This window comes from Calliphora vicina, chromosome 5 (genome assembly GCF_958450345.1).
Source record: "Calliphora vicina chromosome 5, idCalVici1.1, whole genome shotgun sequence".
Taxonomy (NCBI): domain Eukaryota; kingdom Metazoa; phylum Arthropoda; class Insecta; order Diptera; family Calliphoridae; genus Calliphora; species Calliphora vicina.
This window is the reverse complement of record NC_088784.1, coordinates 30,447,958-30,472,816: the sequence shown is the minus strand read 5'-3', so window position 1 is coordinate 30,472,816 and position 24,859 is coordinate 30,447,958. Positions and strand designations below refer to the sequence as shown.

At 29.1% G+C, this 24,859-nt stretch overlaps 1 protein-coding gene across 1 annotated transcript in view; it reads left to right on the top strand.

Annotated features, from left to right (window-relative positions):
* The first annotated feature begins 782 nt into the window (after positions 1-782).
* LOC135960160 (sodium-dependent nutrient amino acid transporter 1) overlaps positions 783-24,859 on the top strand; it is a 37,555-nt gene continuing 13,478 nt past the window's right edge. Inside the window, exon 1 of the mRNA XM_065511386.1 lies at positions 783-1,256. The gene's annotated coding sequence lies outside the window, so the exon portion shown is untranslated. The remainder of the gene's footprint in view (positions 1,257-24,859) is intronic.

Below are 24,859 nucleotides of genomic sequence, written 5' to 3'. Positions count from 1 at the left end.
CTTTCATATAGACACAAATCACACGACCTAATTTCATGGTGATCGGTCCATAATTGGTCATAGCCCCCATATAAGGCCCACTTCCGAAAATCACACAAAAATATAAATTATTGAAATTTTAAAAGAAAAATGGCTTGGCCGACCATACTTTCTTACATGTTTTTTTACCAATGTTCACCAAACTGGGGAGTTAGACTGGCAAAAATCCATTAGGGCCATCCTAATGTTTATACTTATTAAATTTTATTTGATCAGTGGATGTTGGAAAATTTTAACTAAATTCCTTAAACCTGCCTCGTTTATTGTTCAAAAGAAAGGCAATCAAGAATATATTCAAATTAATTTTATGTAAAAACAAAATTTTATTTTATTATATTTTCGTTAAAAGCCAACACCAAAAATTCCCAGTCATTAACAAGCATTAGGTACTACGAACCAGTTAAGAAGTACAAGATTGAGCGGGTAAATAAAAGGTGAATCTCGTTGACATACGATCTTACAAATACATACACTCTACACTTACGATCACCATTAAGAGTCCCCCAATAACAATAAACAAAAACAAACACATACAACGACAATAACAACAACAACAATAGTTAAAGAGGGGGTTCAAAACACGAACACAATCATTCATACATGAATATAAATGTTAAAATGGGGACTATAATAATCGAAGGTACCAACTAAACGAAGCTCAGTTACGATTTGAACTTGTGAACGTGATGGTTAAAAAACGGTAAATAAAAAATAATACGAGTAAAATAATAGCAAAATATTAATAGAAATCGTAGCTATTACTGAAGTTGAAAACACAAAGAAAAACAAAGTATTTATTTTTAAAAAAAACAAAATAAAAACGGAAGAGAATGAAACGGAAGTTTGCAATGAATTTTAAATAGAGTCAAGCTGAAACCGAAATAATATTTAATTTTAATTTAAGAAAACTCAAACTAAAATTAAAGTTTGAAACATAAAATTTCCAAATATTGAAAACAAATCAATCAAATTTTAAGTGTTTAATGAGTTTAAACAAAAAAAAATAAAAAAAAAGTTTTAAAGAAGATATTTTTTATTGTTAAATTAACAATCGCAAGATCTTAACAAAACATTCAACCAAACAAAAGCGGTTTTAACCAGATACCTCAATTTAACTTTGATGAAATTTTTATTTTTTTGGGAGAAACCTTGATTGCGGATACTTATAAAAAAAACATAATTATAAAAAACCACCAAAAATCTTAAAAAACAAAAAGGTAAGAAAGAAACTTTAAGGTATTTAGTTTCGTTAAACGTTAAAGTATTTTTTTTTTTAAGCCAAGAACAATAACCTTTACAAAACCGCCAATAAAAGAACCTTAACACTTATAGTGTAAAAATTTCTAAAAATTATTAATTATAAACAACATACATATATAAATAGAATTTTGAAGAATATTATTTTGGGTTTTTACCGGAACTCTTTTGTTTCTATACTTGTCTAACCAATTGTGAATTATTTATAAGAGAGGTAGAAGAAGTTTAAAAACAAAGCAATTATAAACTTGTCAAGCTGCTACTGCTAATGACTATTGCTATTTTTAAAATATTTGTGTTTAAAGCATAAAACTATGATTCATTGCGAAGAATTAATTTAGAAAAATAATGTTGAAAATTCCCTACAGTTGTTCATTTATAACCGTTTTAATATGACTTCAAAAAATAATATCCCAATTCTCCTTATTAAAGCCGACTGAATAAAAGATACATCTGCATTAAAGTGAAGAAGTCCTATATGGGCAATTCCATATCATCGTACGTGACATTTGTACGCCTATAGAGTGGAATAGATTTAGCAAAAATAAGAGTATCTGAAAAATTATTTGGTCTTTATGTTCCATTCAGATTTAAAAATAATAAAAATTTTTTTCGAAACATTGTTGTCCAAAATATCGAGCGAAAGAAGGGTATATCGTACGTGACATAAAACGGAAGTCATTTTGAAGTACATGTTGAAGTATGCGAAAATTTTCCAATCGTGAGAGGAAAATGTTTCCTTTTAAAGCAAATATTTTTCATTTACAATCCGTTATATTTAAATAAAAACCATCTTTGGATGATTTTATAATAAATAAAATTTAATATCGAACGTGACAGATTTTTCTTTTATAATAAAACAATATATATTCTGTAAATATATGTATACAAAAACTAAGTGAATAGAAAATATACATTCGGTTTCAATAAACAATTTTATAATAGCAAATAAATAATCAGAGTCAAATTCATTTCATACTATATGCTAATTCGGAACTTAGTTTTAACCGCAACAAATCACAAGTAATTGAAAATTTTCAATCACATACCAGGCGAACAAATCATTCCGTGTGTGGCCAGCTTAAGCAAGTTATCCAAACTATCTGAACTTATTGTTTTTTCGCAGTTATTAAATTCGGGTACCGCATTATACGAGGTGTTGTAGTTAGGATCCTAATTAACCAGCCTATTTATAAGTTGTTTTAGTTTTGAGTCTACTTTGTGCTTTCTCGTCTCTTTATCGACGTCTCCAAGATGTCTTTGTTGAACATTGCTACGATTTTCTTAAGGGTTCCACTCAAATGCTGCGTGATATTTAGGCTTCCTTATTTAATGTTCGATTTTTGTTTGATTAGTCTTAATCGCTAAATAGAATAGACTTTTTACATATTGGCCTTTAGAAAACTCAAAGTAAAATGTTAATGAAGAGACAAAAGAGTTGTAAATATTTTCTATGTGCTGCGGCCGACCCATATGATCTTATATACAGCCCTAAACATTACAAACAACAGGTAAAGACTTCTTATGAAGACAATTTCGTAAGAGATTAAAAATATCCACTATCATGAAGTACTTGCTCAGAGATCTTATCGTGTGTCTTGCAAATCAGTCAATAATTCATGCCATTAAACCATACTTTAGTTTCATTCTGTTGAATAGAATTCATGAATTGAACAAAATTGTCTATTCGAAATAAATTTTTTTTTTTATTTCATATTTTATTTATTGTATCTTCACAAAATAATGTGAACTATCAATAATTTGTTCAAATCTTAAATCTAAATATTATTTTTTATTTACGTCCCACCACAGTTGGACGAAAAATTATGTTTAATTTATAGATCCTATCATCAGCGCAGTTCTGTTGAATTCCTTCTTGTTAGTCGGATGTAGCCATTACTTCTCATTAATGTTCGTGCAAGTGGGTTTGGGTGAACTTCTAACTTTTTCAAATATGACTCCGCTTGTTTTTTTATTTCATTTTTCACCAGGGAGACACCTAGGTCCTTATGAATGTTAATATTTCTCACATACCAAGGCGCTGCTGTTATCATTCGTAATATTTTATTTTGGAATCTTTGAATTTTTTCAATATTAGAAGTTGAGGCCGTGCCCCATAATTGAATTCCATAGCATCAATTGGGTTTTATTATTGAGCTGTACAGCTAAAGTTTGCAATCTAAATCCAATCTCGAGTTTTTACCAATTAGCCAGTAAAAATAGGCTAATGGGTCTATATGATTCTACTTTACTGTGATCTTTTCCCGGCGTAGGTATCATTGTAACTATTTGGGGTAGCTCGAGGAGCATCTTGTTACTGATTTTATCAATACCAGGTGAGTTTTTGGAGTTTAAATCAACAATAGCCTTGACAATCTCTGAAATCTCAAAACGAAGTGGTTCAGCTGCAGTAATATGGGGTAAAGTAGGTGGTAGGTAACTCTATTATGTCGTTTGACTCGTTTGGGGAAAATACATTCTTTAGATGACTAACACACAGGTTTCCTTTTTCAGTATCGTTTCTCGCCCAGCCTCCACTAGAATTACGTAGAGGAGGTCTGCTCATAACAGGTCTTTTCGCCATAGAGAGTAATTTGAGTACTGGGTGGCATCTAAGTTCTCCAGATATTTATTAATTGAGTCAGTTTTGCGTTTGTGAAGAAGCATACTGAGGCGTTTGCGACATTTTCTAAGCTCCGTTTTAAGTTGAGGGGATCTGTAGAGTTGCCACTCTCGACGAACTCTTCTTTTTTCAGCTAGTAACTGTTCAATGTCTGCAGAATAGAGTCTATTGTATCTTATTTGTTGGGTTATTTGTTAAAAAATTTTGAGTGAGATATCGATATCTTCTGGTGTTCTTAGCGATATATTTTCTGTACTGTGTGTGCTAATATATTTTCTATATTTCAATCAATTTATTTTCGTGCTTGATATTGCAGAGTGACCAGTCGGGGATACTATTTCTAGGGGGTTCAGTAGAGTAACGAAGGTGGGTGAGTGATCCGAGGATAATTCTAATGAAGATTTAAAATGCATTAGTTCCATTGGTAAATTTTTTGTAACTGCAAAATCAGTGACATCGGGTATTTTGCTTGGGTCAGTAGGCCAGTATGTTGGTTCTCCGCTCGAATTCAATTTAGAAATTGTATTAAACAAAGCGCGACCTTTCGGGGTTACTAGTCTTGATCCCCAGTGAGTATGCTTAGCATTATAATTGCCAGCTGCCAGGAATCGGGGTTCTAGTGATTCGTAAAAATGTTCATATTTGTTTTCAGTAATCGAAAACCTTGGAGGTGAATATATCGACGAAATTAATAGGTTTCTGTAGCAATCTTCACAAATATCACACATTGAATGGTGTTTGATACGGGTTTTAATTAAAATTCCAGAGCCTCGAAATATATTTGAATTGATTTTATTAAGTCCTTTCTTTCTGTACTGAATTTGAATTAATGAAAACTTGAATTTTGCAATGAGGAATTAATTCTATCAAGAATGAAAGGAAATTCATTCAATACGTTTGAAGTACTTAGTAAGAAATTAAGCCTATGAATTAATTCGTAATGAATTATTTAAGGGACTGGTTAGCTAGCACATACAATTTAATTTGATTTTTAAAATTTAATTAAGAATTAATTTTTTCAAATTATTTATTTAAGGCCTGTAATTTTATCAAAAATTTATAAAACAAAATTTCTATACAAAAGTTGTTTTATAAACCTTTTATAAATTTAAAAATTTATTATGAACAAGAAGGCCTTTATTAATATTAAATTTATCTTAATTCTTTTTTTTAATTTTAAATTTATAATAATTTGAACATTTTTTGCAAAATATTTCTAATTTATGTAGATTTATAAACATTTGCCTTTTTATAATATTATTGAAAAAAGTTTAAAGATTTTTTTTGAAAAAATAAAAAAAAACAAATTAAAAATTCAAGTTTCGATTTCAACCACTTGTATGGCTTAAACCCTGAACCTCACCGCAAAGTCTATAATAATGTTCAATGCCGTTTAAAGACTTTTGAAATGCAAATGTGCCAAATGTAGGGTATTGTTATAACTAACGTTCTTAAATGGTTAGCATTTCCTTATTTAAGTATAAATAAAATACTTGTTGTTTATAATTGAAAGTGTTGGTAGGTAGGTATTTTGCATAAAATTTTATAAGATTTATTATTTATATTTAACGCTCTACTATTGGCACTAGTAGTCTACTATAAATTGTTAGGAATTTAAAATCAGTCAAAACTGTTTTATTTATTTATTTTTTCTTTTATAAAACTTAAAGGCTTAAATAAATATTAAAAACTAAACATTAATAGATACAAATGCTTCTATTCATTTAAGATTTTTCGTTTGTTTTGTTTTTTTTTTTGGTAACAATCTAACTGCAATATATGTATGTCTTGGCATTAGTTGGATGATTTGGTAATACAAACACGTTTTCTTTAGCTATGAAACCATGAATGAATGAGTTTGAAAATGTTTAAAAATATTAAACATTTTCAGTCATGAGTAATACAATTGAAAAAAAAACACAACTATTAAAATTATTTATAATTTTTATTTTATGTTTTATTATGTATTTTTTAACGTATGTACGTATATACATATGTTTTTTTCTGTTTGATTTATGTAGGTAACACTAATCATCGTGACGTATAAGTTATGCAAATTTTTATGTGTGTTTTTTTAATGATCTTTTAACGGAGTTGATCATAAGAGAATTGATAATAATGTATAATATTAAAATGTTAATGAAGTAGGTTTTTTACTCTCCAAAATTTTGGGCTGAATATTGTTGTTAGTCTTATGAATATTCTTTTGTTTTATGGAAATGAATGACATACAAGCTACAGGTTGTAACTCCCCTAATTTACTTTGACTATTTTTATATATTTTAATCAAATCCTAAAGAGTAACGTTTAAATTTATAGAAATGGTACTCATTTAAACACTTAAGTTTTTCATTTGCGCAAATGTTCAAATTTGTGCGAAGTGTTTCATGAACCCACCTTTTTAATTTTTATTTTAATGCCAACCGTCACGGTGGTTAATAAACTAAACACCTCATTCAACAAAAACCCTTAGAATGGGGTGTTTTTTATATTTTGATTAAAGTAAAAATGCAATCGTGGCTGAAATTGTATCCCCAATTTGGATGATTTCGGCAAAGTATTTTAGCGGTAACGAAAGATATCCTTTAAAACGAAAGCCCCCATAAATATAATTTTAAGAAATAAAGATTCACTTATAGAAAAGTCGTTGACTATCAAGGGGTCTACCAAAAGTGATAGAACTGGAGCTATTTATGGTTTAACAAAGTGCTGGAATATGGTGCTGTCATTTCACATATATTGAAAATGCAAAACAATTTGTTGTCAAGATGAAAGAAGATTTTAAACCCTTGACTGGATGATTTCATTATTGTCATAAAAGAAGAGCCATAAATATAAATAAAATCAAGGAGAAGCTTCATTCGCTGATGCTGCTGAAAGAAATACTTTTTTGAAATAGTTTTTTCGAATTTAATTTCAAAATAAAAAAGAAATATTTAACAATGAGGAACTGTTTAACTGATTACGCTGCTTAATTAAATGGGTGTCCTTAATTAAATTTTAAAAATCACAACATAGAAGTTATGATTTCGCGTCAAAAAATAAATTCTTTAAGGTACAAAGTGATTTTTGTTATCTATTGAGAGTTGCTAGACACGTTCAGATTGCATTGGAAAATTCTGCTTAACCGTAACTACAACTTTGCTAAATATTGTTGGTAAAAAATTAGGAGTCCCTGTAAGTTATTCTAAAAAAAGTGAAAACTAATTATTTCTTCCTATATTTTTTTTCAAAAAAGGACAAGAAAAAGCTAAAAATGTAAACACAATTTGTTAGGTGGATTCTTTGCTATATTATTGCCATATATACTTAAGCGTTATCACCAAGTCTGAATTAGCCGTTGGCCAAAAACTGATGACACGGTTTTTTGAGGGCCACTGTTTATCAGAATCTTTGGAGGCCCATAAAAATTAATTGGTCACTAACATCGAAAAACTGAGTATAGGGTTTTACTACCCGTTGAAAATACAATCGATTCTATACTGTTCAGTCCGTATGTTTTTCCAAAAGTCTTCATTTGTTGCACAATGTAATACATTGAAATTTTTTACACGTTTTTAAGGGCCCACAGATTATCAGAACCTTTGGAGGCCCATAAAAATTAATTTGTCACCAAAATCGAAAAACTGAGTATAGGGTTTTACTACCCTTTAGTAGTAGAGTCGAAGCTATACTGTCATGGTCGTTTGTTTTTTGCACTGTGTTATCTGTATTATATTAAAGGAAATTGCAAAAGGTTTTAAAAAATATCAAATTTTTTGGAAGTTGTCCTACAATTTTGTCCATAACTCTAGTTCTACTTGACCGAGTATGCCTATTTTCAATACCAAACATTTTTGATCAACAAATAATATTTGAGGAAAATTTCATCCCCTTAAGTCCTTTCCTGTAGGGCCTATCGTGCCTTCAACAGACTGACTGATATAGCTAGATCGTCTTAGAATTGCATATGAATATTTCGATAAAAAGAAAAATGTTTAATACTGGATGATACATTTTTTTTAAATTTCCATGTAAACAGATTTTTAATTAGTTAGCGATTTAAATAAAAACCGCTTGGAATTTAGGCACTTTCATTCTCTGTTTTATTATATCCTTCACTTTTGTGAGAAAGGTATATATAAGTTTGTAATTCCGTTTGTAATTTCTACATTTTTCATTTCCGACCCTATAAAGTATATATATTCTGGATCCTTATAGATAGCGGAGTTGATTAAGCCATGTCCGTCTGTCTGTCTGTTGAAATCAACTTTCCGAAGCCCCCAAATAACTTACAGACATGAGTCATACATAGAAATGCTAATCGGGACTGATTTTTGAAAATCCCGGGCATTGGGATTTGGTAAAGAATCCCGAAATACCGATCCGGGGAAAAACATCTTTCATATTGCCAAAACCGTGTGCAAATACTTATAACAAATCTGCAAGTATTTTCCTATTGTTCCTTCAGAAATAAAGTGATCTATTTCTTTTGCAAGTTGCAAATCTACATTATAACTTGGTTTCGTTATTGTTATTTGGGTTTTTTACATTTATTAATAATATATTTTAGCCTTTGAGCAATCGAAATATTTTCATTTTGTTCGAGCTCCTCATCTGAGATAAAATCAATTTCGTTTGAAGAGGATTTAAATTGAGTTTTGTTAGATAACTTACAAAAGAATGTGAAGAATTGATTTTCCAGAGCCCCACTCTAGGAAAAGCAAAAATACCGCTTTCCTTTATTAACTATGTTGTAGCAGGAGTTGAGCTTAACAACTTTGCTGAACATCACTTTGCGATATTCGGGCATGTAGAATGTCAAAATGCATAAAAAAGGCACACAAAAATGACAATTTCCCCTATTAATTTATGAAAAACGGGATTTGGAAAATCCCGGGATTTAAAATTAAAAAATCCCGGGCTTCGGGGTTTAAGAAATCCCGAAAATCCCGGGATTTACGGGATTCCCCGTTTGGCATCTCTAGTCATACATCAATATCTACGGAATTCTTCCGGCTCGGTTGCTATTTAAAATCGAGAAAATCGGTCCACAAATGGCTGAGATATAAGGAAAAAACCAGGACAACCACGATTTTTTACCAATTTTTGACGTACATATATCTGGATTACTAAGTCATTAATATAGACAATATGGATATCTAATGATAGATATTTCAAAGACATTTGCAACGACTATATAAGACCATAGTTGGACCTAAAATGGGTCAAAATCGGAAAAAATATTTTTTAACCCATTTACAAAATTTACAAAAAAATTAAAAAACTTTAAAATTTCCAAAAAAAAAATTTTGTTTTCCTAAAAATATTTAAAATTTTTATTTGGAAGTATAATTTGGTGAAGGTTATATAAGATTGGGTACAGCCGAATATAGCTCTCTTACTTGTTCTATTATTATTTGATAATTTGTATGAAGTTTTTTGACATTCGTGCAGCCCAATTATGAAAAAAATTCCCCGGGAGTTGTTTCCATTTTTTCATTTTTCCTATTCAAATTCTATGTTAAAAAAAAGAAAAGGGAAAAAACTCCCGGTGAATTTTTTTCATAATTGGGCTGGTGATGTTTACAAGAGAAAAAAACGATCAAGTTCAAACCCTGGGAACTATTAATGCCGACCACTAGTGTAGGGTAATGTAAACATAACAAATTTTCATCAATCATTAGTTTTGAAACTTTTACATTGCAGCTGAATACATAGAAACCATGTGAGTTTCAATTGCGCGACTTTAAATTGTTATTACTTAAATTCTAGGAAATAATTATTTAAAAATATTCTGCAAACTTTTATTTATTTATTTTTCTAAAAACAAGAAATTTATTAATTCATGTACATATGAATACAAAGAATATTGAAAAACCTACACAGAAACACCTGCTTTATTCTGCAAAATAAAAAATTCAAATACTACAGCAAATTATTTATTTAAATCCGCTTTATAATAATTAAATGTTTATTTTTTTTTAATTAAATAAATAAATAATTTTATAGCAGAACTCTAGAAAAACAATTTTAAGTACATAAACTTTATGTAGAAACATTTATACATAATTTATGATGTTCAGAATACAAAACTTGTTATTAGTCATAATGTCTGAAAAGGAATTAATTAAATGTTTATAAAGTTTTAATGACGTATTTTAGAATTAATGAAAAACCACATATAAAAACGTGATTAAAATTCTTTGTTTCCAATACTTAGATGACAGTTTTATTTTTAATTTCCCAAAAGTGACATATTTTATTTTTTTGAAACCACTTGAAATTGTTAATGGAATCTTTAATTAAACAATTGATTTTTTAGAAATCCCCTCTTCTTTTGAGAAATGATTAATAAATCGTGTTTATTAAATTAATTGGTTAACAAGTGTTTACTTACCATTTGATAATAATATTATGTAAATTGTTATATTTTGGGGTTTAGCTTTCCTGGAAATATGTAGCAGATTAACCAACAATTATTTACAAAAATTTCTGGGAAATTTTTTTGATTCTACAATTAACGTGATTAACCTTTGAAAAGGGAAAAAGAACAGACACATAACTAGTCACGTAGTTGGCTCATTGGGCCTAGGGAACGGTTTTTGTTCTAACAAATTATATAAGAGAATTTTCTGATTATGCACAATCTCCATTGGGTTTCCCTTCTGATCATTTTAACATATTTTGCTGACATTCGTGTTGTATACATCTGAATTGCCGATCAAATATGTGTAGACAAATTAACACAAATATCTCTCAGAGAATTCATAGTTAACGTAAATAGTTAAACCCTTTCTAATCTTTGTTTAAGCCTAGTTTTATCTAAAACTTGTTTTGTTGAAAAACTAGGTTTAACCATAAATATTTGACCAACAGAGTGGGTAACTAAACAGTTTAATATTACATATTATTATATTATTTTTTTGTTGATACACAATTATCACATGTTGTCATTTTTTAGACTTTGATAAATAGTCCGTAAAAACTCAAAACCAAAACTCATTTATCTTTATAATCACCATCTTAAAAATCGCATTATCTTTTGTTGAGCTTGTTTTTTTTAATATTGTAAAAATAAAAAGCTGTCGAAATATAAAAAATTATGTTAACTTTGCTTTAATTTCTGTTGTTTATGAGCAAAATGTTTTCAAAATCAAACAAGATAAAATGTAATTTTTTGGGATAATAACTAGGAAAATTTGCATAACGGAGCAGTCATATAATCCTAAATTATAATTAAATTGTTTAATAATTATAAAAAGTTTAAAATTTGTTGTGAATATTTTGTCATAACATAAATGTTATGTATTTGTTTACTCTGTAAACTTTATACATTTTGTTACTGTTACAATTTCAGGAAATAAAAACCAAACAATTTGTTTTCTAAACAAATAGCTTGTATTGTATTTGAAAAATTCCTGTTTGTTCTGTTTTAAGTATTCCATCATATATATAAATTCAAAATTACAAATATGTACTTTCACTTTTCTCTCTTAATAAATCGTTATTCTATTATTATTTCTAGTTTATTTAATAACTAAACAAATAAATAAATAACTGTTAGTTAAATATAATTAATTAACTAACTGTTCGAAAACAAAGAATTTAAAAAAATATACAATAAATTTTATTTGCAACTTTTTCAATTATAGTCTTTAATTAAAGTGTCAGTTCTAATGATTTCCGATTTAAATTTAACAACAAAATAAAATATTATATCGTGTTCATATTACTATAAATTGTAAAATTTAATTTAACTTGAAACTTTGCTAATTGACCACCCTCTATTGTTACAAATAACTTCCTACTTTAATAGCTTGATTAAGCTAGTTTTAGTAATTTGATTTGTAATATTAAGTTGAAGGTTTTACATCCTGCGCTTTAAAATAATCAATTCTTTAATACTTCCCCGGGGGAAATATGTATGAGATAATTCTTTTAATTCTTTGGCATTCAAAGCCTCCAGGGGCTGAATGCAATCGATTAATCAGAAAAGTGTTACAAATTTAATGTTGTGCATCAACAACACAATCAGAAAATAATTTTTCTACAACATTACAAAGTATTTATTAATATGGTATGTTTTGTTTGTGCCGATCACTGTTTTTATGTGATGAAAATCAATTATATTTAAAACGATCGATTTGGTAATGTTTAATGAATTGCGATCGATTTCTAGAATAATTTTTGTATCAACGATTTGTTTTTTTCCTGCTAAATAAAGCACAGATGACAAATATGCGATAAAAATTCATTTGAAACTAGTTGACCCGCCCGGCTTCGTCCGGTAGCATTTACTAATGTTAGTACTTCAAGTTTCACCAACCCTCATACACCTGCCTGTTCTTATTTATTTGCAAATAAAATATCTAAATTTGTACTGCATACTTTAGGGAGCTTTTTTATTACAGTTGACTGAATTAAAAAAAAAAAATTTTGAGTTTTACCCAGAATTCTTTACAAACCATCTGCTGAAAATTTCGAATCGAAAAAGCCAAATCGCTCCAGCCGTTCTCACGTGATGCCATTACATACATGGACCATATCATTTTTATATACATATATATAGAAGAAGATTATCAATATAGCGAAGTCGATATAGTAACAACTATTCGTAGTCCCCAAATAACTTACATACATGATTCATACATCAATATATCAGCTATAGTCCCGGTTCGATTTTTTAGCCATTTTGATCTATGTATATCTGGACTACTAAACTATTACTATAGACAACATCGATATCTAATGATATATATGTATTTCGAAGATCTTTCCAACGCCGTATATAATAAACTCATAGTACAATGCACAGTGGGCAGAATAGACATTTTTTGGAAATAAATCTTGCATTTCTAAACGGCTGTTCCGATCGGAATATAATTTGACGTGGGCATAACCAAGGAGTATTCTAGTTTAAGTTATGAAAATATGCCCTACAATTGCACCAGGGGCGGCGCTATGAGAGCTCAAAGTAGAGGACCTTCGACATGTAACATTTTTAAACACGTGGCATTTTTTTGTTTCCCATCCGATTGCAAAGATTTTTATATTTTTGGAAAGCGCTCAGCTAGGTCTTGTGTGCAATTTATTTCTTATAATTTCCGAGTTATAGGCATTTCAAAATTTAAATTTGCCATACCTTGGTCCGATTTATTAAAAATTTAGGCCGTACTTTTGGACCAAATGGAGTCGAATTTTTTTTGTTGGTTAGACAACTAATTACCAGTATTATACAAAAGATTTTAGAGCAATATCAATTCAAAAATATACGATTTTCAATTTAAAAATTCAAAAAATAGTAGATTTTTGCTGTTTTTTGGGCGAAAAGGTGACTTATCTATTTTTTTATTAAAAAAAAACTTTCTTTAAGAACATATAACAAATTTATGTTTTTCTGTAAGGTATCTTTACGGAGAACTATAAAGGAGAAACATATGTTCTATTTTTTAGAATATGCCGGCCTTACGCCCATCGGAAATTAACCAATTTTTATAAAAATTTCAACATTGGACCACATGTTCTAGAATCCCAAAGCTGGAATCTGAAAACGGAAAGCAGCTTTGGAAACCTTGATGTGTTTACTAGTTATTCCCAAAGTATTTTCCCAGTCCCGAAGGAAATGTGTTCCCTATGGGCAAAATTGTAAAAATACCATTTTTGGTATTTTCGCTCCAATTTTTAGGAATTGCCGGATTCCCTAAGACCTTTTTACAAGTTTTTTTTACACTTTGTTATTTAAAATGACAAATTAAAAAAAGGTTGAAAATAAATAAAGATTTTATTACATATTTATGAGTTTCTAAAAATTAAATTTGTATCAAAATTTTAATAGGATTGCAAATATTAGAACCAATTTGATCCACATTTATTCCGAACTATTTTATTTTTTTTGTTTAGATAAGTTAATTTTTGGTCTTACAAAAATTTCAATTCAGTATCTCAATTAGTTACAAAAATATGCCACTTTTAAAACGCAGTCCTTCAAAATTCACTTTTTTAAGACCTAGCTGAGCGCTTTATTGCCAGATTTATTTCCAACAAATTTCGATACGACACTGTGCAATGGGTCAAAATCGAAATAAATAGTTTTTCACCAAAAAATATATTTTCTTTTCAACCATATTTTTTAGAATATCAAATGTGTATTAAGGACTTTTTTAGAGGTAAAGTCCAATGACTTGTCAAAAATTTAGGTTTTCTTGTAATAAAAATATTTGAATTTATATAAAGAACTTTGGACAGATAAAGAAAATAACAATCCCCCTTTAGTTTTATATTTTGATCATAAACATATTCAAATTGACACTATTACTTATATGATCCACTAAACATTATACACTATCTCTGAATTAGTAAAGAATCAGTTATAGTGCAACTATTAAACAATAAAGGGGGCATAACTAAATCATAATCTGTGATACATAGTTTATTCGAACAACTTGACTAACTAGTTTAAAAATATTTACATTAAAGATTAGTTTAATGTAGGCCTGTTTCATTGTTATTATTTATTTAACAAACGAAATTAGTGGAAAAAAAATTATAAACTTAAAATTGGTTAAATAAGTGTTCTACATTTTTTCATTTGGCCAGTACATTTTAAGCAATTAAGATATCATTTTAATCAAAAAAATGTTACAAATGATTAAATAAAGATAAACTAGATTTGAAACACTTAAATGTATATAAATACTATTTATAATCTAAGATTAGTTAATCTGAACTAGCTATAAAATTACTAAAACTTATGTTAAACTATAGATTTATATTCATGTCGTTTAAGTTTAACCTTGAAGTAAGAAGTTTAAATTATCTATTTTAAAGTTAAAATCAGGAATCATATCTTCAAAATCACATTTAATTTACTTTATTAGGTAGACGTTAAGAGATTATCTTTAGTTTTGGTTTAAAACTTGTTTAAACTTGAAGGTTAAGTTATTCATGTGCAAGGTTTAAGTCACGTTTGAAACTGGCATTTGTGTTACAGCTTTAAAGAAACTATGGAGGCATTTTAATTCACTTTATTAGGTAGACAGTAAGAGATTATCTTTAGTTTTCGTTTAAAGCTTATTTAAACTTGAAGTTTAAGCCATTAATGTTTAAGGGTCACGTTTGAAACTGTCATTTGTACTACATTTTGGCCAATAGGGGAACTGGACGTATCTTTGTCATCACTTACGGCTATGCTCGGGATAAGTCGGATTACTGCGTTGAGTTCGGCACTGGGGGAAACCTCGGAGAATGTTTTTAGTGATTGTCCTCAGTTAGAGTTGGAGAAATTTTTAAACTTCAACCTAACATGATTTTATTATGATTATGTAAGTACTTTTGTTATACCCACCACCAAAAAGATGGGGGATATATTGATTTTGTAATTCCGCGTATAACACTTCGAAATATTCATCACAGACCCACAAAAGTAAATATATTCTGGATACTTATGAAATCCTTCTGTCTGTCTGTCTGTCTGTTGAAAACACTATAGGGCCCAAACGAAAAGAGCTAGCCGGCTGAATTTTTTACAAATACTCTACGTTTGGTGTTTAAAATGGGAAATATCGGTCCGTGATTTCACCTAGCCCCCATACAAATGTCCCCCCGGAATACTGTCATAAATCCTGATAAATTGTTGCACAAATTAGTTCTAAGTACTCCGAATTTATACTGTAAGGTATGACGAAAATCGGGCAACATTTGTCCCTAGTCCCCATACAAGGTCCCCCTTAAAAAATGACTTGTACATTCATAATTGTATTATAATAATGAAATTGGACATAAACAACCTATATGAACCTAAATCTTTCTACCAGCATTAGTGAGAATCGGTCCATAATTGACGCTACCCCCCTATATCAGATAAAGATTCGGCAAATTCGAATATATAATCTCTCTTTATGATCCAATAAGTAATTAATTCCATAAAGAATGAATTCAACATGTTTGAAATAGTAATAAGGAATTAAGCCCATGAATTAATTTGTAAAGAATGCTAAAGAGATGATATACGATTTTGCATTTATTTTGAAATTGAATTAAGAATTAAAGCCTGATCAATTTTTTGTGTATTATTAAATAATTCCCAATGCTTTGGACTTTTTTCATCATTTTTTTTTGGCGAATTTAATTGATAATTACTTTATCTAAAGCTTCACTCAACAACAAATTAATTGGACTACCGGCATTCGACTAGGCGCAAAGGATTTCTCCTGTGGGGTGTTTCAAAAACCGAATTCGCTTAGTATAGATTTCCAGCAGTGCCGGGCGAAAGTTCATAATTGTATTATAATAATGAAATTGGACATAAACAACCTATATGAACCTAAATCTTTCTACCAGCATTAGTGAGAATCGGTCCAAAATTGACGCTACCCCCCCCCCCTATATCAGAAAAAGATTCGGCAAATTCGAATATAGCACTCTTACTTGTTTTACATACATTTTTTTAATAAAAATAACTGAGAGATTATCCTCCACACAAAAAACCGTTTACTGATAAATACGTTTCTAATGACTTAAGACCAGTTTAACCACTTTTTACAAGTTTTAACAAAAATTAGGGGGTCAATAATTCTTTAATACAAATTTACAAACATTTTGTTTTAAATAAAAACCAATAAAAGCCACTCATACTTTGTTACATATCTGTTAAGTATTTTTAATTTATTCAAAACAATAATTCACTTCGCTGCATTCAGACACATAAATACAGACAGACTTGTGCACGAGTATAAATTTTAATTCTTCAGAAATGAGGTTCAACCAATTTTTTTTTTGTTAAACTTTATTTGCTGCTTACTTACAACCAGTTTAATTTAATACCAACAAAAAACACACAAATTTTATTCCGTCATACCCCGGTACCACAGATTTTATGGTAGACGTCGCCAACGTTGATGGCCTTGACCATCAAAAAAAAAACTGTTAGTTTTAACTGATTTTATGGATTATTTTATAAATGTATCTGGTATCTATCTATCTCTCTCACTGACAGTTACTCGCATAAATATTTATTTAAACAGTTTTTGTTTATCTTGTAAATTTTGCTGTGTAAAAGAGATTGTTGTGGTTTTCAAAGAGTGTGGAAAAGATTTATACTTTTAGTTTTAATTCAAACGAGTTTTTTTTTCGATTTGTTGCATGTAAGTGCAATATAACTGAAGATTAACTGGTTGAAACTAGTGGTTTGGTGCAAAATGTTGGTTTACTAACCTGTATATGTTGCAACAGGCTTAAATTGAGGAGGAAAAGGTTAACAATGGTTAATTATGTTTGCTTTGTTTAAATAATTGTGAGGAAGAGGTATCTCTCTATGTTAACACTTTGGAGCTGATTAAATAATAAATATTACTGGTCCGAAAAGTATAAATTTCGAAAGAAGTGGAGGAGTTAAGCTTTCAAATTGTTCATATTAATTACCTGTTTCCGAAGAATTGCTTAAATAATGGACCGATTATTTCAACACACATTAATGTTTGGTCCAATATAGATTTCGATAAATTTGATTAAAAAGTTTACTTGAAGGCACATACGAACGGACTTTGATAAATTGCCTCAGAAAGTGATTGCTTGCTATACTTTAAGGTAGGTGTGGGTGAGACCATTAGCTTTATATGTTACAAACATCAGCTCAAACGTATAATATTCTGATATTTACAGGCATTATTAATTAATAAATATAATAACCATAAGATAACTAAAACCAGTCAATACAGATTAACATGCAGTTAAATTTAATTATTACACCATTGAAATGTTCTCTGAAAATTATCAAATTATTTTTGCTACCACAAACTTGTTTTCAAATTTTCGAATTAATTAATCCAATATTATCCGAACTAGGGTTGTCATTCGATTAAAATTTTTTCGAATAATCGAGAAAAAATATATTTTTTATTCGAATGAATAGCATTTTTCAATATAGAATAAAAAAAAAATTATTCGATCAATAATTTTCGATTAAGCGAATAAATTATTTTTTAAGTTAAGTCTTTGTTCATTCATTTTCCCATCGATTTTGGATTAACATCTGAACATTATGAAATCTAACTTAAAAACGAAAACCTTGTGACCACTAAAGACCTAGGAAATGTTGAAGTATCAGCAATAGACTTAGAATGATTTTTCAATTAATAATAAAGACTATAGATATTATTTATAATCCATTTTATTCGAATAAAATGGATTATATTATTATTTATAATCCATTTTATTCGAATAATCGAGGAAATTTAAAAAAATATTTGAATCACTCGAATAATAAAAAAATTATGAACTTTTATTCGATTAAAATAAAACTCGAATAATTGACAACTTTAATCAGAACTCACTTAATTCAGAATTAAAAAAATTACTGCAATGAATTCCATAAAACCATTACAAGAAATTTAATTATATAGAGCTTTATTTCAACATTTTTCAATATAATTATTTAATAGTTGAATTAATTTACAATAAAATTCATTAAATCTTTCAATGAATAAATTTGTGTTAATTTAAACGTAATCCAAATTGCATCAGAATATGTTTTCTTCATTCAATTTGTTTTTGTTTTCAATCATTTACAAAATGAATTGAAACAAATTTTCTAAATTAAAAGTTCCAAAGTATTAATTCCTTATGATAATATTCAAGTTAGGAAAGGTTTTATGGCAATTTTAAGTAACTAACCCTAAATGGAATTGATCAATTCGAAACACTGAATCAAATTTAATCAAAATATTTTTTTCATTCAATTTATTTTTGTTTGTTTTTAATCATTTACAAAAATAAATGAAACTAATTTTGTAATAGACTTGAAATGAAGAATAACTGAATCATTTGATAAATTTTATTAATATATGTAATGGATTGTAATTAAACAAAACATTAATGATTCAATAAGTAATTAATTCTATAAAGAATGAATTCAATATGTTTGAAATAGTACTAAGGAATTAAGCCTATGAATTAATTTGTAAAGAATGCTTTAATAGAATGGTAAAGAGATGAAATACGATTTTGCATTTATTTGAATTAAATTGAATTAAGAATTAAAGCCTGATAAATTGTTTGTATATTATGAAATAATTCCCAATGCTTTTTTCAAACTCTTTTTTGGCGAATTTTATTGATAATTATTTGATCTAAAGCTTCACTAAACAACAAATTAATTGGACTACCGGTCTTCGACTAGGCGCAAAGGATTTCTCCTCTGGGGTGTTTCAAAAACCGGATTCGTTTAGTATATATTTAGGGTTTTTAATTTCCCGACCTTTTTTATTCCCGGGAATCGGGACATTTTTTTCTACATTCCCGGGTACCCGGCTATTCTCGAAATATATAATGATACTGTAAATTAGGAATATAATAGGCAAATTTCACGTAAAAACATTGTTTATAATTATTAAATATCAGAGCTTCGAATTAATTAATAAAATTTGAGCTTAATTCACTAAAATCTTAATCCGTAATTAAAGAATGTCAGCCTTTCATTCCATAAATCCATTCATAATATTGAATTTTTTAGATTCAAAGCCTTTTGTTTAAACAGAATTAATTTTAAAGTTAATTAACAACACAATTTATTCAAACTTTGAATGATTAAATTTTTGTTAAATCAAATCATTTACAAAATTAATTGAAAAAATTGTCTTACGCCTTTTTGTACTAGATTTTAATTGAAGAAAAATTTAATAATTTAATAAATATTTTAAGCTATTTTATGGAGTTGAAGAAGAAATTTAAAGAAATTACAATGATTCAATAACAAATAAATTCTATAAATAATGAATTCACTTTTTAAATTTTCATACGAAAACCCCAAATAAATAATAATAATCGGTCTATTATTGCCGTAACTGTACACAACTTTTTACTGGTTTTTGGTGAAAAAAATAGAATTCTAACTTGTTTTCATGTATTTTCGTCAGTTTTATATTCCCGGGATTCCCGACTTAAAATCCCGGGAATCGGATAGTGAAAAATTGGCAAAATTCCCGGGAAAATTGTACCGGGAATTCCCGGAATATAAACCCTATATAGATTTCCAGCAGTGCCGGGCGAAAGGGTTTTCTGAAATATTTATAGAGAAGAAATCCTTTGCGCACGGTCAAAAGCCGGCAATACAAGATATCTTTACTGAGTGAAATCGGTTTTTTTAAACACCCCAGAGTAGAAAACCTTTACCTTTTCCTTGTTTGGAAATTATTTTTGGGACTAATATTTTTATTATTATAAACCTATCAATTATTGGGAGTAATTTAATTTTACCCTCTTAGAATTATTTAACTTTTTAAAGTTTGAAAGTTGTTAGTTTTTGTTGGGATTTATTTTATTGGAAGTTATTGCACGGCAGGTACCCCAAAAACACGATCATTCTATAAACGATCAATCGTTTTAGTTTTAATTCTTACTTCCTCGTCCTGTGAATTATAACTTAAACATATTATTGTTACTGCAATCATATACATAATTACAGTGACCATAATTTTGTTGAAAACTTACAAAATAGTGGAAATGTTTATGGTAAACCTGTACAACTATATTTTTGGCCCTGATATGGATTCAGATTTTTACATTTTTCTAGAGTACACAATAGGTAGAGGTTGATAATGTTGCCCCTATGTTAAACTAAAATATGTTAAACATGAATGGTTAGCATCAACGGTATCGTCATAATTAAAGAAATATGGGTAAATGATTTAGTCGGCCCATAAACCCCAAACAAACCTTGTATTTTCATGGATACATGGTAGCTCATCAAAATTTACAATTTTGCTTTTTAAAATACACATTCAATCTACTATAGCCATGTATTCGAAATTATATACCAAAAAATTAAAATTGTTTAGCTTTTTACACTATTGATCAATTCACAAGGTCTCTTATCATGTCATATTGTCATAATGTCCTAATATATCACAATGGTTTTTATTGTTTTTCAAGTAAAAAATGTCCTAAAATAATAGTACTCTGTATGCTATGTTTATTGTGTTATCGTAACCAACCAGTAGAGACTTTCGCCGAATGCCTAAGTGTCGGTTAAGCCAAGCTGCCGAGTCGAGATATATTAAGACATTATGACAATATGACTGATAAGATACCTTGTGAATTGACCAATATGGTAAACCCGTGTATTTAATTTGCAAGTTATTTATAAAACTGTAAATTAATTTTGAATTGCAGTACCCACAAAAATAAATCAATTAACAAGACATTTACAAAATGTTCATTAATCCAACGACCTTGATGTTTAAACATAAAACTTTCTTTAATTTTAAATTTACTTTTCTATTATTATGTAGCGTAAATAAGATCTCTTTCACAATAATACTTTTGAAATCAAAACCTTTTAATGCTTAAAATTTTAACACTACAAAAAGAACTGGCCGTAAATCAAACTGTTTATTATCGACAATTAAAGTGTTAAATCAAATTGAAATCGCAATCAAAATAATAATAAAAATCATAACACCCTTGTCATTCGCTTAAGGTATGTTCACATTGTTAAAATATATTTTAACATTTAAAACAAGATAACTAAAATAGCGACAATTTACTTTCCTTTGAACATTTTTTTTAATTTAATTAAAAATAACTTTAAACTATCTGAGTTGTCATCTGAAATGGATGTTAAAAATTTAATTTGGAGCCAATTAAGTATTACAAATTCACCTAATTAATTTATTAAATGTGACTTAATTAACTGTACACTTGAATAGCTTCTTTGAATTGGCTAAGGAACGTATATGCTCTCTGAACAAATCTGAATTATTAAAATCTCATTAGAGCTAATAAAGTAGCTTAAATCAGACTTAAGTTGGAAAATATCACAGAAGAAGTTCATTATAATATTGATCTACATTGTTTACTCTTACAAAAGTTATGTAACCTCAAATAAATATCAATCAACCTTATTTCCTCAAATATTTGAAAAATATGAAGCTAATAATCGCTTCAATTAGTTTTTGTTAACATCCATTATTTAAGTTTTCCATTCCACAATAGAATTTGTCAATATGCTCGACTTTCTATTTATTGTGTGAGGTTTTTGTTTAGTATTCTTTTTTTAAAAAAAATTATTTCAGTCACATTTAATTGCTTTAAAGCTCATTAAATGCATTTATAGTTTCTGTTTTGTTATAAACATTTTATCATATTTTTTTTATAACAAAGATAGATAGATATGGATGTTTAAGTTTTAAATTGTCACTTTTAGTTAACAACAATAAAAAACTGCACATTAATGAATGCCAGAGTTATAAACTAATTTCGTCTGGCAGATTAGAAATAATTTTTCTGTTTTTAGGGCCAACATTTTTTATGGTGTGACATTATTAAAAAAAAAAATGTTAAATGCAACTATGATAACTATATTTTTCTGTTATTGATAATATGAAGCAATCTTTTTTTTAATCATCTTTCTCTCGTTAGTTGCTAAGTATTGAAGCAGACCTGTCTGAAGAAAGTAATCCAAGTTATAAAATTCAATTTTATAATTTAAGCCAGTGATGAAGCACTATTATGGTTTAAGATTTCCTTATGGCTGCAGTTTTGAATAAAAACTGAATCTACTAAAAATCTGTCTGGCATTTTTTTTATCTTTAATATGGCAGATAATTTAGCAAGGTTATAGATAACTATCCACATTTCCTTATGATCATCAACATTAAAGGTCAATCTCCTTTTCAGAATGATGTGACTTTAGAATTCCATTCACTCGAAATAATATTTAGCAACGGGGGATGCAGAATGATTGTAAAACTGTTCTTGATATGAAATACTTTATATCATGGGCTTTTATGGTACCGTCGCGACGCGTCGTTTTCTAGATCACTAAACGATATTTTAGGAAAATGTGGCAATGATAAATTGGAGTAAATTACACTGTGACACAAAATCGAACTTTTCGAATCGGAATGGGATGAAACCAAAAGCAAATGAAAGCTTACGTATTCCATAAAAAAACCCTTAGGGCTTTTTTCTAGATTTTTTTTACACGCATTTGAAGTTAGTGATTTTGGAACGCTGGCTAAAAGAAAAAATCATAAAAAATTTGATAAAACAATGACTATTTATTTCTATTATCCCGGAAAGTTGTGGTATCTTAATATTTTTGGATTCGGGGAATCCATTTTTGATATTTATTGTTACCTAAAACTCACGCTAGAGGGCGCTGCACAGTGGTGTAGAAAAAAAATAGGGATATAAATCTTTAACTTCTAAGCGGTTGGTCCGATTTTAATGAAATTTAACACGCGAAAAGAGGAAGTGTTACCGAGTTAATGTTTTGAATTAGGACCTCATGGGTCCAACAAGGGCGCGGGCTGGGAATCCCTGCCCGTAGGACACCTCGGTATGTTAAATATTTAATACAATACTATTTATTCGTTTGCTGTCTGATTTAAAAGAAAACAAGTAAGAAAGTATGGTCGGTCAATCCCGACCATATAATACCCTACACTAAGTAAAAGAGCAAAAAAAAAGTTTCTTTTAAAATTTCAATAATTTATATTTTTGAGTGATTTTCGGAAGTGGGCCTTATATGGGGGCTATGACCAATTATAGACCGATCACCATGAAATTAGGTTGTGTGATTTATGTGTATATTAAAGTTAACTATGTTGAATTTTGTGTGTTTACCAACATTTTTAAGCGATTTATGCACGTTAAAGTGATTTTCGGAAGCGGGTCTATATGGGAGCTATTACTAATTATGGACCGATCGTAACAAAATTTGGTGACATGAATTTTGTGTATATAAAACTTATTTGGAGCGGAATTTGTGGAGATACATATATAAATAAAACATTTATGACCGATAAAGTCCAATTTCGGGAGAACATTTGTATGGGGGCTAGGTGAAATAATGGACCGATTTCAGCCAGTTTCAATAGGCTTGGTCCTTGAGCCGAAAAAATAATATGTATCAAATTTCATCAAAATATCTTCAAAATTGCCACCTGTACTCTGCGCACAAGGTTTACATGGACAGCCAGCCAGCCAGCCGACCAGACGGATGGACGTATGGACATCGTTTAATCGACTTAGAAAGTGATTCTAAGTCGATCGGTATACTTTAAGGTGGGTGTTAGACTAATATTTTTGGGCGTTACAAACATCTGCACAAACGCATAATACCCTCCCCACTATGGTGGTGTAGGTTATAAATACATGTGTAGAATCTCCTCGTCAAGCACTACATCTGCGAATACATTGTAAGGGAGAGATAAATTCCTAAATTACATACGATGATTTGGAGATTATCTAGGTTTGGCAGTGTAGTAACAAGGGAAACTAATAGGACACCTAATGGTGTCCTATCACGTGGGAATCTAGTTCACATGAAACTGTCCGGTACTGCGTTTTACAGGACATACGAGAAACAAATATTTTTGAAATGGCACAATACCAAACTCGTTTGCTCGTAGTGGAAATCTCCGAAGTATTACATACAGGAGTAGAGCATTAATATTGCAACCATAGATAAATACACATAGAGCGGAAACTTGAAAAAAAAACTCTAAGGTTTTTGATAACTGAGTTAGGTCTTTGAAAGGTGAGTTTTCGAACTATTTCAATGTCCGTTATAGACTCTTAAACCATCCAACCGATTAGCTCCAAACCGGTTTTATTGGAAAGGAAATTTGTAGATGGTTTTAGACACCTAAAATACTACATTAGGTCCATTCGTAACACACAAGCATTTTTCCCTAATTTGAACTTTTGAAAATGTGTATGTCATGAAATTTTGTATGTAGGTACCTCACACTATGTGTAGATCCACTAAGAAGGGATTTTTTGATATTCGAATTATAAGATGGTAAAAAAGGGTAAGACCGGGTAAAATCGGCATCTCCATATCTCCGGAACTAATAAAGCTAGCACTAAAAGTCGAACTTAATCTAAATTTATGCAAAAAATAAGTGGACAGGTGTGTTGTACCTTTTGATTTTTGTACTTTTAAGGGGATAAAAC